The 11988-nt window shown below is 40.8% G+C and overlaps 1 long non-coding RNA gene across 2 annotated transcripts in view; it reads right to left on the bottom strand.

Moving 5' to 3' along the window:
• Positions 1–2: 2 nt before the first annotated feature.
• Positions 3–11988, bottom strand: part of LOC113589607 (uncharacterized) — a 12085-nt gene continuing 99 nt past the window's right edge. The window contains exons 1-3 of one of the 2 annotated variants that reach the window (XR_003412003.3): positions 9308–9441; positions 3933–4245; positions 3–3263 (exon numbers count right to left, since the gene is read on the bottom strand). This is a non-coding gene — a long non-coding RNA (uncharacterized LOC113589607). Of the gene's footprint in view, positions 3264–3932; positions 4246–9307; positions 9442–11988 lie in introns of those variants that run through there. The other variant, XR_014116939.1, reaches the window with a different exon arrangement.

Raw genomic sequence — 11988 nt, 5'->3', positions numbered from 1 at the left:
AGAAACGGTCTTTATTTATTTATTTATTTAATTTTATCTACAAAAAATGAAGCAAAAATGTATGTTAGGTACAGAAGCATTCATTACACCAAACATAGTCTGGGTCTCAAGTGTAGTTAAAAATGTGGCTTATTGCACATATAATACGAATATAATTCATATGTTCACAAATATGAATAAACTTGGGACAAGCTTTAATAATTATTTTTGACTAAAATAATCTAAAGGTCTATTGCTTGGTCTTCCCAGTTTCTATACACACATAGCCAAACGCCAAGGGTGGTGACGGCTGAGACGCTGTGTAAACTATTATCCAAAGCAAATCTTGCACTACCCATGTAGCTGGAACCAAACTGCTGCTCTCCTGTATCTGCAGTGTAACGCCTGCGTCCCACACACTGAACAAATCGTCCCTCTAATGGGGCCCTATAAGTTTAAGCCCGGTGTACACAATGGCACACAGACTCTACAAGCATCTGAGGTACAGTGAGCTGTGAAGTTTCTGTTTTGCTCCAGTCTTTCTCGGTGTGATTATCGCAGAAGAGCTCCAGCTCTGTAAAGTGGCATGGCTGGGGAACATTTTCCCTCTGCTTGAGTTTCTTGGCTGCTCTTAGATACCCATCACCTGAAAGGCTGTGGTGTCAGCAAGCCAGGAAATGGGCTGCATCTTCTAACACAGGGCGTCACGACGCGGATACTGAACACCTTTGGTTGCCATACCACAAAGCAACAGAAGTTGCAAAAACGGGATTAGACACGACCGCTGCATGCTTCACCCAAGGCTGGTTCACCTGTGGGGCCAAAGAGACATTTGACTAGCAGCAGTGGTTTCAAACAGACAACATAGCTGTCCCGCGGCACATATGAAGCACACCTGACAAGCTATAGCGAAATGGCGCAGTGTATTGTGTGTCTGTCATAGCTCCTTCCTTTACTGCTTCTCACTCCACAGTTGTGTACTTCACCTAAATAACTTGTACATTACGCAGAACCTTGCACTTCATATGAAGCCAAGTTAAACGGCCCTTTTTGCCTGTCTGTTTCATTTTGTTTGTGTGTTTTGTTGTTTTTCACTCAGAGCTGAAAATTCAGCTTGCATGTCCAGGAGCACACAGGGCAATGGCCATTTTCACATGTCTAAAATGTAAATGCGCTGATAGATGTGGGTTATCTCTGCCTGGCAGAGTCCCAGTCCCGCTGGAGTGTGTTTGTTGAGGTGCTGTGGGACGCCTGTGCGTTGTATGCGCCTCTCTCTCAGTATGATTAGCATGCTAAAGCACCACCGATCAGGAGTCCATTATGTGAACTGTGGAGGGAAGCTCGCTCTCTGTCCCCTTGTTTACCGGTTGCCAGGACACCGAGAGAGCATCCGTGGGCCAAGAAGGAGCCTGTGCCAAGTGTGAGCAGTTCATTTGCTCTTTTAATTTCTGAATAAGCCCTCAATTGTTAATACAGTGGTTATCACCTGCTGTTGGTAGGGACGATGGCTTCCTTAACCATTAAGATGACGAACTGAAGGAGTGGTGAGGAAAATAGCTGGGGAAGGAAGCAAGGCTTGGGCCATGATAAAACATCGCATAGCCTGGTAATGCTGTATTACCAGGAGGCCAATCTGGAATGGATTGAAACTGGTATTACAAAATAGATGCACAGTGCTACTAATACCACTTTGTGGTATTTGGTTTTTGACCTGAACAACAGTGGCATTGTTTTACTTGAGATAAATTTTGTGTTTCCACTAAGGACATTAATTAGGGTGAATTTTCTTGTACTGCTGAAACAATATTGACACAATAATATTATATTGAAAATGAAAAGTGTACAGGCTCATGGATTAAGTACATAAACGCACTAAAAACAACCCATGGATGTAATGGCAGTTTTATTCATTTGCAAAGGGAGTAACTGATTTGACAAATGAATGATTGTGTAAAAATGAGAGCGAGTGCGAATGTGTGTGTGAGAGAGAATTTAGTGTATAAATGTGTGCTCTCATTGTTACTCAAGTGCTTGATTCCATTACATGGAGTGCCACTGCGTTTGTCTGGCAGGCCATCAGCAGCCAGAGGATCTGAGAAACATTTCCAGACAGTAGCCCCTTCTAAAGACAGCAATCATCCATCACTCACACTGACCTAGCCCTCTCCTGCCATTCTCTTTCACTTCATTGTGTGCACATCCCTTGACTAAAGAACCTAATTCAATCCATCAGCTTTGTTCACGTCCCATTCCGTATCACGGAGCATATCCAGAATGACTGGGTATATCCACAATGACTATTTACAGTAATTATTTGCCCTCTCTGGGCTTAGGCTCTGCCTTAGGATCTGGCGGAAGACTCAAGCAGAAGATGGCGAATGGAAGACGATGCCAAGCATCATCCAGAGCAGATTTCACACCCCGCCTTTCTGACAGACCTGTCGGGCCAGAAGGTAAATTTTCTCTGAACAAAAACACAGTAGCAAAAAACATGCATTCAAATAAATTGTTTCATATATGCAACCAGATTTTGGATATGGTAAGCTGTGCATGTTGCCTAGTGAATTATCGTACGTGATCGCAGCCTGTGCATAAGAATAGAGAAACATTTCTTCTTCTCGCAGCATGAAGGATGACACAGCAGTATGGCCTAGTGTTAAGTTAATCGGTTTGCTGTTGCATCCCTTGTGCTCCTGATATTCATTTCCAACACACAGGGAAACTGGAATGCTTGTTTTCTTTGAACACCTACACAGGTATCTAATTAGCTACAAACCCATTTGGAGAGAAAAAAATAAATGTTTGCTAACAAAGAATAAAAGTGTTGTGTTATCAAATTTAGGTTCCCATTCAACCTCCATACCCATTATAATCTTATGAATCGCATAATGATATCAGCACTCCAACTGTGAGAAGAGTCACTGTCTGCTTGGACCTCCCCCCCCAATCAGTGTATGGGGACAAAAGTCACTGCAGAAAAACAAAAGAGCAGGAAACCTAAGATGGAGGGTGTGGGAATGGCATTCACTCTGTAAGTTCGCATTATGTGAAACAAACAAAGTCCTGTGGGGCGTCCACATGCAGACAGGGTTGCCGTGGGGTGTTCACATGCAGACAGGGTTGGTGTGGCCCGCCACAGCGGTGTGAAAGGCGAGGACTGTGCTGCTGAGTGAGGAGACCACGTGGAGGGCATAAAGAGTTAACGCCGACAGCTCAACAATGGCCACTTGGGGAGATGTGTAGGGGGCAGGGCACATGAGGGACAGTCCTAAGGTCAAGGGCACCTAAGGGAGTTCAAGTTCAAGGCCATTGTTACTGTCTGGCATGTAAAAGAAGACTCACACACACACACACACACACACACACGCACACGCACACACACACAGACACACGCAGACTCAGACACACCCACGCATGCCCTCACTCTTCCCAAAACGGAACTCCATTCACATCCACCTTTGCTTTGTGGAGGAGGAGAGAGTACTGCACAGTCAGCTCATTAACTGCACTCAGCACTAATGTACAGGGACCTGAGGTGTGCATCCGTGCATGTGAGGAAGTTTTCAACTTCCTTTTATGACTTGTTTCTTAAATGTGTCCAACAGTAATCTATGATAGTTGTTCATATGGCCTTTAAAACCTCAGAAGAAGAGGCCAATAACACCAAATAAATGAAGCTGCATTTTATATCTGTTATTGGTTTATATAGTGCATCACTATCAATTTATTTTACTTGGATATATTGATATATTTCAAAAGGGAGCAAAAGAGATCAATTACAAAATTAGAAAATAGTTAAAATATAAAGACTAAAAAAATAATTAATTATCATCTTAATTTAACTTAATAAATTGTTCTGGGTGGAAGGATGTTTGTGTATGGGATGTAAAAGGTTTTGTAAGATGTACTTCTGCTTACATCATTTGTATGTTGTGTCAGAGGCTCCATCTTACCAGAGGCCATTTTTTCTGAATGATTCTTCCTCTTTAGATGAAGGTTAGGCAGACATCTTTACTGTGATGTGCCTATACAGTAAAAGACACATGCAATCACACACAGAGGCACACACAAACACAGACTCACACTCAGAGAAATGGAGGCAAACACTGGGTGGTGGTGTGCTGCTGCTGGGATTGGGCCCTGTGCCAGGCTGCGCCTCTCCATCACTGCCTCTCGTATTCCAGCTTTCATGCTGCCTTCTGGTTGCCTTGGCAACTGTGATGGCACCGACTCAGACAGGAGAGAGGTCTGCAGCAACTAGCAACACTTACATACACACAGACACACACACACACACACACACACACATCATGTCTACATTCAATGATTTCTACAAAAATATTATAGCAATACAGGTAATAATTAATATTAAAACAATATGAATATGGTCTAATTGTATAGCCATATACAGTGTGTTAGTGTGAACTAAGAATTATTTCAGATAGAGACTCTGCATTAAAACTACATAGATCTGACATCCTTAAATTGTATATATATGCAACATATAAAATGAACTAGTATCAGCATACTCATAAATGCCTGACCCTGACACTGATTGACAAGTTATGCAACAGACTAAATAATAATCATTGCACAGCAATTGCACAAAGCCAAATCATATGGCACAAAACCAAATCATATGACACTTGATCTCAGTTGTATGTGTTGCAGAGCGGCTGGTCACTTGACCTTTCAGGGTCCCTCGTCCTGTGGGGGCAGAATAAAGAGCAGGGACCTGAATTTACCCTTCAGCTGTCAATCAAGTCAAGAACAACACCCAATCAGAGGTGGTTACTGACAAGACTCTCAACACGAACGCAGCGTGATGCAATGTAGCACCTGACCTCTCCCTGCTAGAAGCCACCACGTCCAGGCCTGCTGAGAGCACCTCATTCCCTCCCACATCCTCACACCCCAGAAGAAAAGGAGAATAGACCACTCTGGATTTTGAAATGTATGTGGGGGATTTGGACTACAGCCACGTCACTGTAGTAGCTGTTACCTCTAAAATATATGTATGTCGCTTTGAGCAAATAGGTAAAATCAATGGTACCTCCCAATGCTGCAGTGTTACTAAGCCCTGCAAACTTTAATGTTTCCTCTGCAGTAGCACACCTGATCGAGATCATCAACTAGTCGCAGAGCCCTTTACAAGATTCCATTATTCAGTTGCAATTCAGTGTAACTATTCTGTCAGACAGCAACTGAATATGGTACAGTTTTCCTGACAAATAAAAAAGAAATTATGAAAAATGTGCAAACAAACTCCTCAGTACTTGATTATAGATCAGAAGATCACAGCACAACCTTAAATATAATACATAATGCCAGATAGTTCAACTTCAGAGAATGACAGAGTCTGGTCAGGCACAAGAAGAAGCATACTTATATTAGTCTATTCCACAAATAAAGTACCTCTGGGTAAATTTATCTGGGTTATAATCTCGACACACGACATTCAATTAGCATATGGTCACATCTGTCAAACCATGCTTCTCTCTGTGCAGTGGTCAGGGAGAAAGCCATCCTGGAAGCCATTCGGATCTAGTACTGTCAGAAACTGGTCACAATTGGGAAATCTAATGTATCACATATGGCTTCAGGATTAGTCGTGTGAGAGCCCAGACACAGACAGGAGTGAGACCTGTGGGCCACTTTTAGGGGTTAGGAGCTCTTAATTAAAGTGCAGTCATGAAACGCGATGCAGACAGACCAGAGAGCTAAAGAAAGGCAAATGAGATGAGGTCCTCCAGACTGTCTGGGATAGAGTGTGGGAGTGTGTCTTCCTGTGTGAATGTGTGTGCGTGTTTCTGGAGTGGGGGATCTGGGAATTGACTGTCTCACCACCCCTCCTCTAGCTATAGACATGTATGTGCATGCGCACATGTACAAGCACACGCGCACACACACACACGCACACACGCACACACACACACACACACACACACACAGTACAGGGTAAACTACAGACAAGCTGAGGATATGGGACCCGCCATCGCCTTCACAGCAATTTTCTGTCGCCGAGTGACAAAGAGTGGGGGTCAGAGGTCAAATAAGTGTGCTTGGATGGGTGGCTTTCTCATGCTAATGTACGCACTAATGCACCCACAGTTTGATGAGCAGGAAGTTTTGGGTGTCTCTGATTGAACTGGTGTTCTACTCTAAATCTGAGCTGTCTGTGTGTGAGAGCACATGTTCAGTATAGTCAGCAGAGCCAGTCTTAGTATGAAGAGCAGTAGACTGACCTTTCTAGCTCACAATCATAGCCACATCCCTGGATTATCATGATCAAATAGAATGTTTAAAAAGTCTTATTTACATGTTATTTGCAGAATGATAAAGTACATGTGAATGTTCTATTTATTAGCATTTAGGATGAGCCTTTATCATGTCACATGATCAGCCACCACAGTCTTATGCATGCAGTAATTAACTTAAGCCTCAATCGTGCCTAGATTAAAGGAGCCATCATGGTCAAGACACACTCCTAGTCTGTTAGATTTCACACTGATAACAACGCTGTCTCTACCTGTCTTATAATTTTTGGAACGGACGCAAAAATCAAGATTTCAAATTTCCCACTTCAAAAACAGTTTTGAAATTATAAGATTGACAAAACTATGAACATAAAATTCACTGTTAAGGGCACAAAACATCACAAAAGGTGTTTAAGAAAGTAACACGGGCATTATATCAATGTCCTTTTTGCTGTGTTGCAGCTTCTCTTCTTAAAACAACTGATTTATTTACCATTGTGATTGTAAAAACCGGGTTGTGGATTTCATACATGACCGCCTGTTTTAAATTTCCCAACTGCAGTGTGTCAAAAAGGTCTTTGAAATACAGCGCACTTCTCCTCTGAGCTTGTGGTTCAGTATTAATTTCATCTCTTCGAGCTGGCAGATTCACATGGACAAGGATGATGCTGTTGCTTTCAGAGCCCAAACAGATTTTTTAAACAGTTATAGCTAGTTTCTAGTTCTCTATAGCTAGTTATTTGGCCTGAAAAGATGTTAAAGTCATTTCCACAGTTTAATCAATCTTAAATACTATTCTTGATTGCACATAATATTAATTGCAGTGCTGTGTTGAACATTATGTGTATTATGCATTATTGATTAGGAAATAATAATTGATTTCAACAAAGTGGAAGAATCCAGACATTTTGAGGGCCCCCTAAATTTCAACCACCTTTCCTTATACTTCTGGCATCAGCATGGCCGCTGTGTTGAAATGGACCTACACTACATTGATTTTTTATAGGTTTCATCAATGTACAACCTTTCATGCATATTGAAGAATGACTGAGACAAGCCAGAAAATCAATTTTCTCATAACTACTTGGAATGTTAATGAGAGTGAAAATGACAGCTTTGGAGATGTTGCTGCTTTTCCGTTGCTGAGTTTCCAGATACCATTACTGCACACATTGCTACTCAAATGCAGCGCCACTTTAGGACACCAGAACTAATATACTGGGCTGTTTTGTGGCGTTGATAGTCTCTAGTATGATAAATAGCCTACCATGCACATATGTCATTCCTCATATGAAAATATTAAAACAGTCACAGAATACAGGGGTAGAGAGAGAACACGCAACACAACAAAATAATACAACCGCACGTCAGCCCACACACGCGCACGCACCAATGCAAAATGAAAATTATTTAATGGTCTAATTTGCGTTTGTCATTACAATATGCTTCCAGTGTCAGTAGACAGTGTCGCCCACGGACGGTGGATGCTAATATAAAAACCCAACAGGCTAAATGTAATTATTTTTTTAAGGTGAAGCTAATTACAAACAAGATGACTACTTCATTAGACTGCAGATTTTGCGTTGAGGTTATGAGGCACCTCTGCAATATACTATTATCGGAGCCTGTGCCGCGAATTAAGAAGTAGTATCTTTATGTGGTGAAGGTAGAGCAGTCGTTTGGAAAGAACATGTAAATCCATTAGGGCCGTGCGAGGACGGCGAGCAGACTGGCCATTAATTAAAGCCAGGCGGTGACGTCATCCGCGGCGAACAACAAACAGGATCTCTTGTGCTAGACCTACAGACTCACATAGTTTTTCCTTTCATAAAAGACACCGGGTTTCGTTTGCCCCCACACGGGAACCCGTACTCGCAAGCCGGGGGCGGGAAACAAAAGAATAGCGAGATCATACTGCACAGTTTCGCTCATATTTGTGCCAACCAATCACAAACCAGGAATGTCACCTCTATTGTAGAATTGAAGAATACAAGCGGAAACACTGATCTCTAAAATCACAATTAAAACTCAAACAATAATAGCACAGAAACTTACAGCTTTAATTAACTTATTTTAATGTTTAGATCGACATCCTACACGATAGTTAATTGTTTCCTTTTATGGGTTTACGAATTATTTGTAGATTAAGAAGTTAAAACCTTCTAGGGAGGTTGGTATGTCCAACAGCCCAGTTTCACAAAATAACCCTTTTATTAATCCTTTATTTTTTAATTAATAGATTCAAGCTTCCCAAATTACTACAACATGACCACGTTTGAGCGTGTCTGTAATTACCCTAATAATTAAAGAAGGCTTATAGGAATATGATTAAACGAAATAAATAACAACCTTGTTAATAAATACAACCCTGAAGTGGTAAAGAAAGGGTACTTGGCATATCGCGTTAACCGAGTCTAGTCTGATCGTATTTCTTGGTGTACAAAACATGGGCTGGAATTCAACACCCTTAGTTACAGGCTCTTTACCACAATTACTCTATATTAAAGCTTCCAAAAACGTCTGATATTATGTCAGGAATGTCCAGAAGATTCAGTGACTCTGATTTAGCTGATTTAAACTTTTCCATTCTACAACTATCATGAAAAAAAGAGTATCATATAAAGAGTTTAATTGCGATACTGTTGTTTTTAAGTGATTTTCTTAAGGTTTCGTTTTTATCTTACTGGACTAATGTATATTTTAGTCTTTTTGTTTGAGCAATTTGAGTAGCAACGTCTTTAAAGCTTAAAGTTCTTGAAAACGTAAATGTTAGGCTACTGTTAAATTAACAAAAGAAAAAAAAACATCCATATATGATGTAAAATAGATATTTTATTTTTTTTGTAGAAAACCACTTTCTTTTTAAAATTAAATAGTTTATTCTAACAAAAGTTCTTGTAAACATTTAAAATATTTTGCCTGAAATAAAAACGTGATGCTCTGAAATGCCGTCTCATACACGACCAGCCAAACGGGATACTTTTTGGTTAAATGTAGCAAATTGGAATGCCATACAAACTAGCATTGAAATATTTAGCCTCGATGAAAATAATCAATTATTGCCAGCGTACGAGCAGTCATTTGTTATAACTTGCCAAATGTTGCATGGAGTCGCTCTAGCTTGGCTCAGTGAAGAGGCAGTGGATGCTGGAATTCTTTCCTGGAATATTAAGGGACGCTTACGGCTGTAGGCTCGCCTTGTATGCCGTTTTACCGAAGCTCTTGTCTACTGAGGGGTAGCTAATGAGAGACGACAAGCCACTGGTGGAGTGACGATAGGTAATTGGCATGGAGTCGTGGGAAACTGTAAACAAACAGCTGCCACTGGTATTTTGTTGTTTCTCAGCTTCTTCTCATGAATAAATTCCAAGCAGCCAGTTGGCACCTGGGATGCACCGCAGGCCTGAATAGCAGTCTTAGGGATTAGCAGGCCCAGCGGCTCTAGGTTATCTCTAACATGTTCTTAATGTTACTATCATAAGAATGTTATGTCACTTCTTACAGGTTATCTTCTAACGTAACACATTTTTGCAGTTTGACCTCATGGTTTTAGAAGGCCTCTACATTAGACTTGGAAAAAGAGTGATGCAACGTTTAATACGACTTTTGATTTAAAAGCAGTGAAAAATGGCTTTGTTAATGTTGCTGATTAGACAAGAAGAAGATAATTTACATGTTTGTTTAGTATTGGTTATGTGTTTACATAAGCAACATGGAAAACACCCATCCTCTATTTATAAGATGCAAAATGCAAGAGCATACAGTCTTAAGTCAATTATTTTAACATGATTGTAAATCATGTAAATTCATGAACTGAAAGACTTCTGTAAATGCCGTCCAGCAGCAGTTATTGGGGGTAAATCTATGAAAGATGCTTTTAAGTTCAATGGGAAAGGACCTGGCCATAATTGGTCATAAGGTGGGCATTAAACATTTTGGAGGGTCCCCTGGGGTCCACCCTCAGGGCAGACTCCTCCCTCAGTACACACCAATATCTTTGTGACCTGCTTGTCATTGCCTAACAAGGTCAAGCCTTCAATTAGTCTTGGTTCAGAGGCCAGGAAACTCACCACTAACATATGGTTGAGTAGGCTCAGCAACAGGTCCATAGCAGTTCATATAATCTTTCACTTGTGTCAAAATAAAAATGAACACTTTCATGATTTGGTTTAGGTCATTTTTTTGTTAGGAGAGCTAAGTTTCAGAAAGGAAAAAAAAAAAAAGATTGGATTCTGTGGATTTGCGTGCATTACCTAAGGAATTGTAGTTATGAAAGTTTCATACATCTCTGAAACTAATTTAACTAATCTATGGAAACCACATTACCATTTTTGAACATTTAACCCTCATACAGAACCATGGCAAATCTGCTGCATTTAACATAACCCCAAACAGGAATACATAGAATGATTTCTTCTCTGATGTCTTTGGCTACTTCTCCCAGCTCCCAAAATCTACATGGATATATTAACAACTCTTTGTTCTCTAGTGCCCCTAAATTACATCATTTGTGCTTCATTTTAGCAATTTGTGGTTTTTGAGCAGAAAGTGCTAAGGGACACAATTGAGGCAATGAAGCATATTCTGCGCATTCACTTCTCATTGAACATCGACTGCCTGGACTTTCTTCCTTTGGTTTCTTTCATTCCCTGCAGTATTTCTCAGATGCTAATAATAGACTTGTCCATCAACTGTCCCCACCCTTGGAGTTAATTGGTGCTGCGTTTTTTCGGGCCACGCTCTGAAGTTTGGGGCGTCATTAGATCAGTGGTAGTTCACTCCCCACCTGCCCTCTATCTGCCCCCCCTGCCAGGTCAGTCCTGCCCCTCAATACCCTGCACACCCCCTATGGACTCTCTGAGAAGACTAGCCTATACCTTTTCTCACCAAGGCTTAGGGCTGGGTAATCTCCCAGGGTTGATTTTCACTTGCCACAACATGCAGAGATACTTAAAGCAAAAACGTATCTTTATATTAAAGTCAGATAGATTGAATGTCCTGAATTTCTATCAGGAAAATAGGATACAGACTAACAGATCTATAACCTTCATTTATAAAATGGTTGCATATGTTTTCACTTATTAAATGGCACCCCAATATTGATATTAAAAATGAATCTTCAAAGATGAAAGATGGGAAAGATTTACCCCAAACCCATTTTGGAGTTAATTGTGTACTATCTTACATTATACATTTGCTGTGTTGGTCTGAGCAAAAAAAATCACACTAAGTATTCATTGTTATTAACAACCTGCATGATGTTTGAAGCAGTCAATTATGATTCAGTTGTTGGAATCCCACCACTAAACTTTATTTTATACTTCATATCTAAACAACCAAGGGCTCTGACATTGCCACCCAGAGGGGTTTGTGTTGCCTTTTAGTGTCTTGGCTCCTCTCAAGGTTTCTTCCTCATGCTCTTCTTTGCAACAGTTACCACTTTCTTTGAGGATCAGGCTTCTGGAGCAGGAATTCTGTAAAGCCGCTTTGTCACAATGTCTATTGTAAAAAAACGCCATATAAAAAAACTGAATTGCATTAAAGTGTCTACACTAAGCAACAGTCGTGACATGACTTCCCAATGCTGTCTGTCCCATAGTGATCCATACTGATGCCCCTAACAGAGGGCCTGATGCTCCTTTTAGGGCTGTTAAGATGGACGCTTCTGCACATGAGAGCGAGCAGAAAGGCACAAAGGCCCAGGCTAATGAGGCCTCAGTGGAACTGGCACAAATAAAATGCTTGGCATCTT

The sequence above is a fragment of the Electrophorus electricus genome, chromosome 14 (assembly GCF_041902795.1).
Source record: "Electrophorus electricus isolate QZ-2024a chromosome 14, ASM4190279v1, whole genome shotgun sequence".
NCBI classification, from domain to species: domain Eukaryota; kingdom Metazoa; phylum Chordata; class Actinopteri; order Gymnotiformes; family Gymnotidae; genus Electrophorus; species Electrophorus electricus.
Note: the sequence above shows the minus strand (reverse complement) of the source record. Positions and strands in the feature narration are given on the sequence as shown.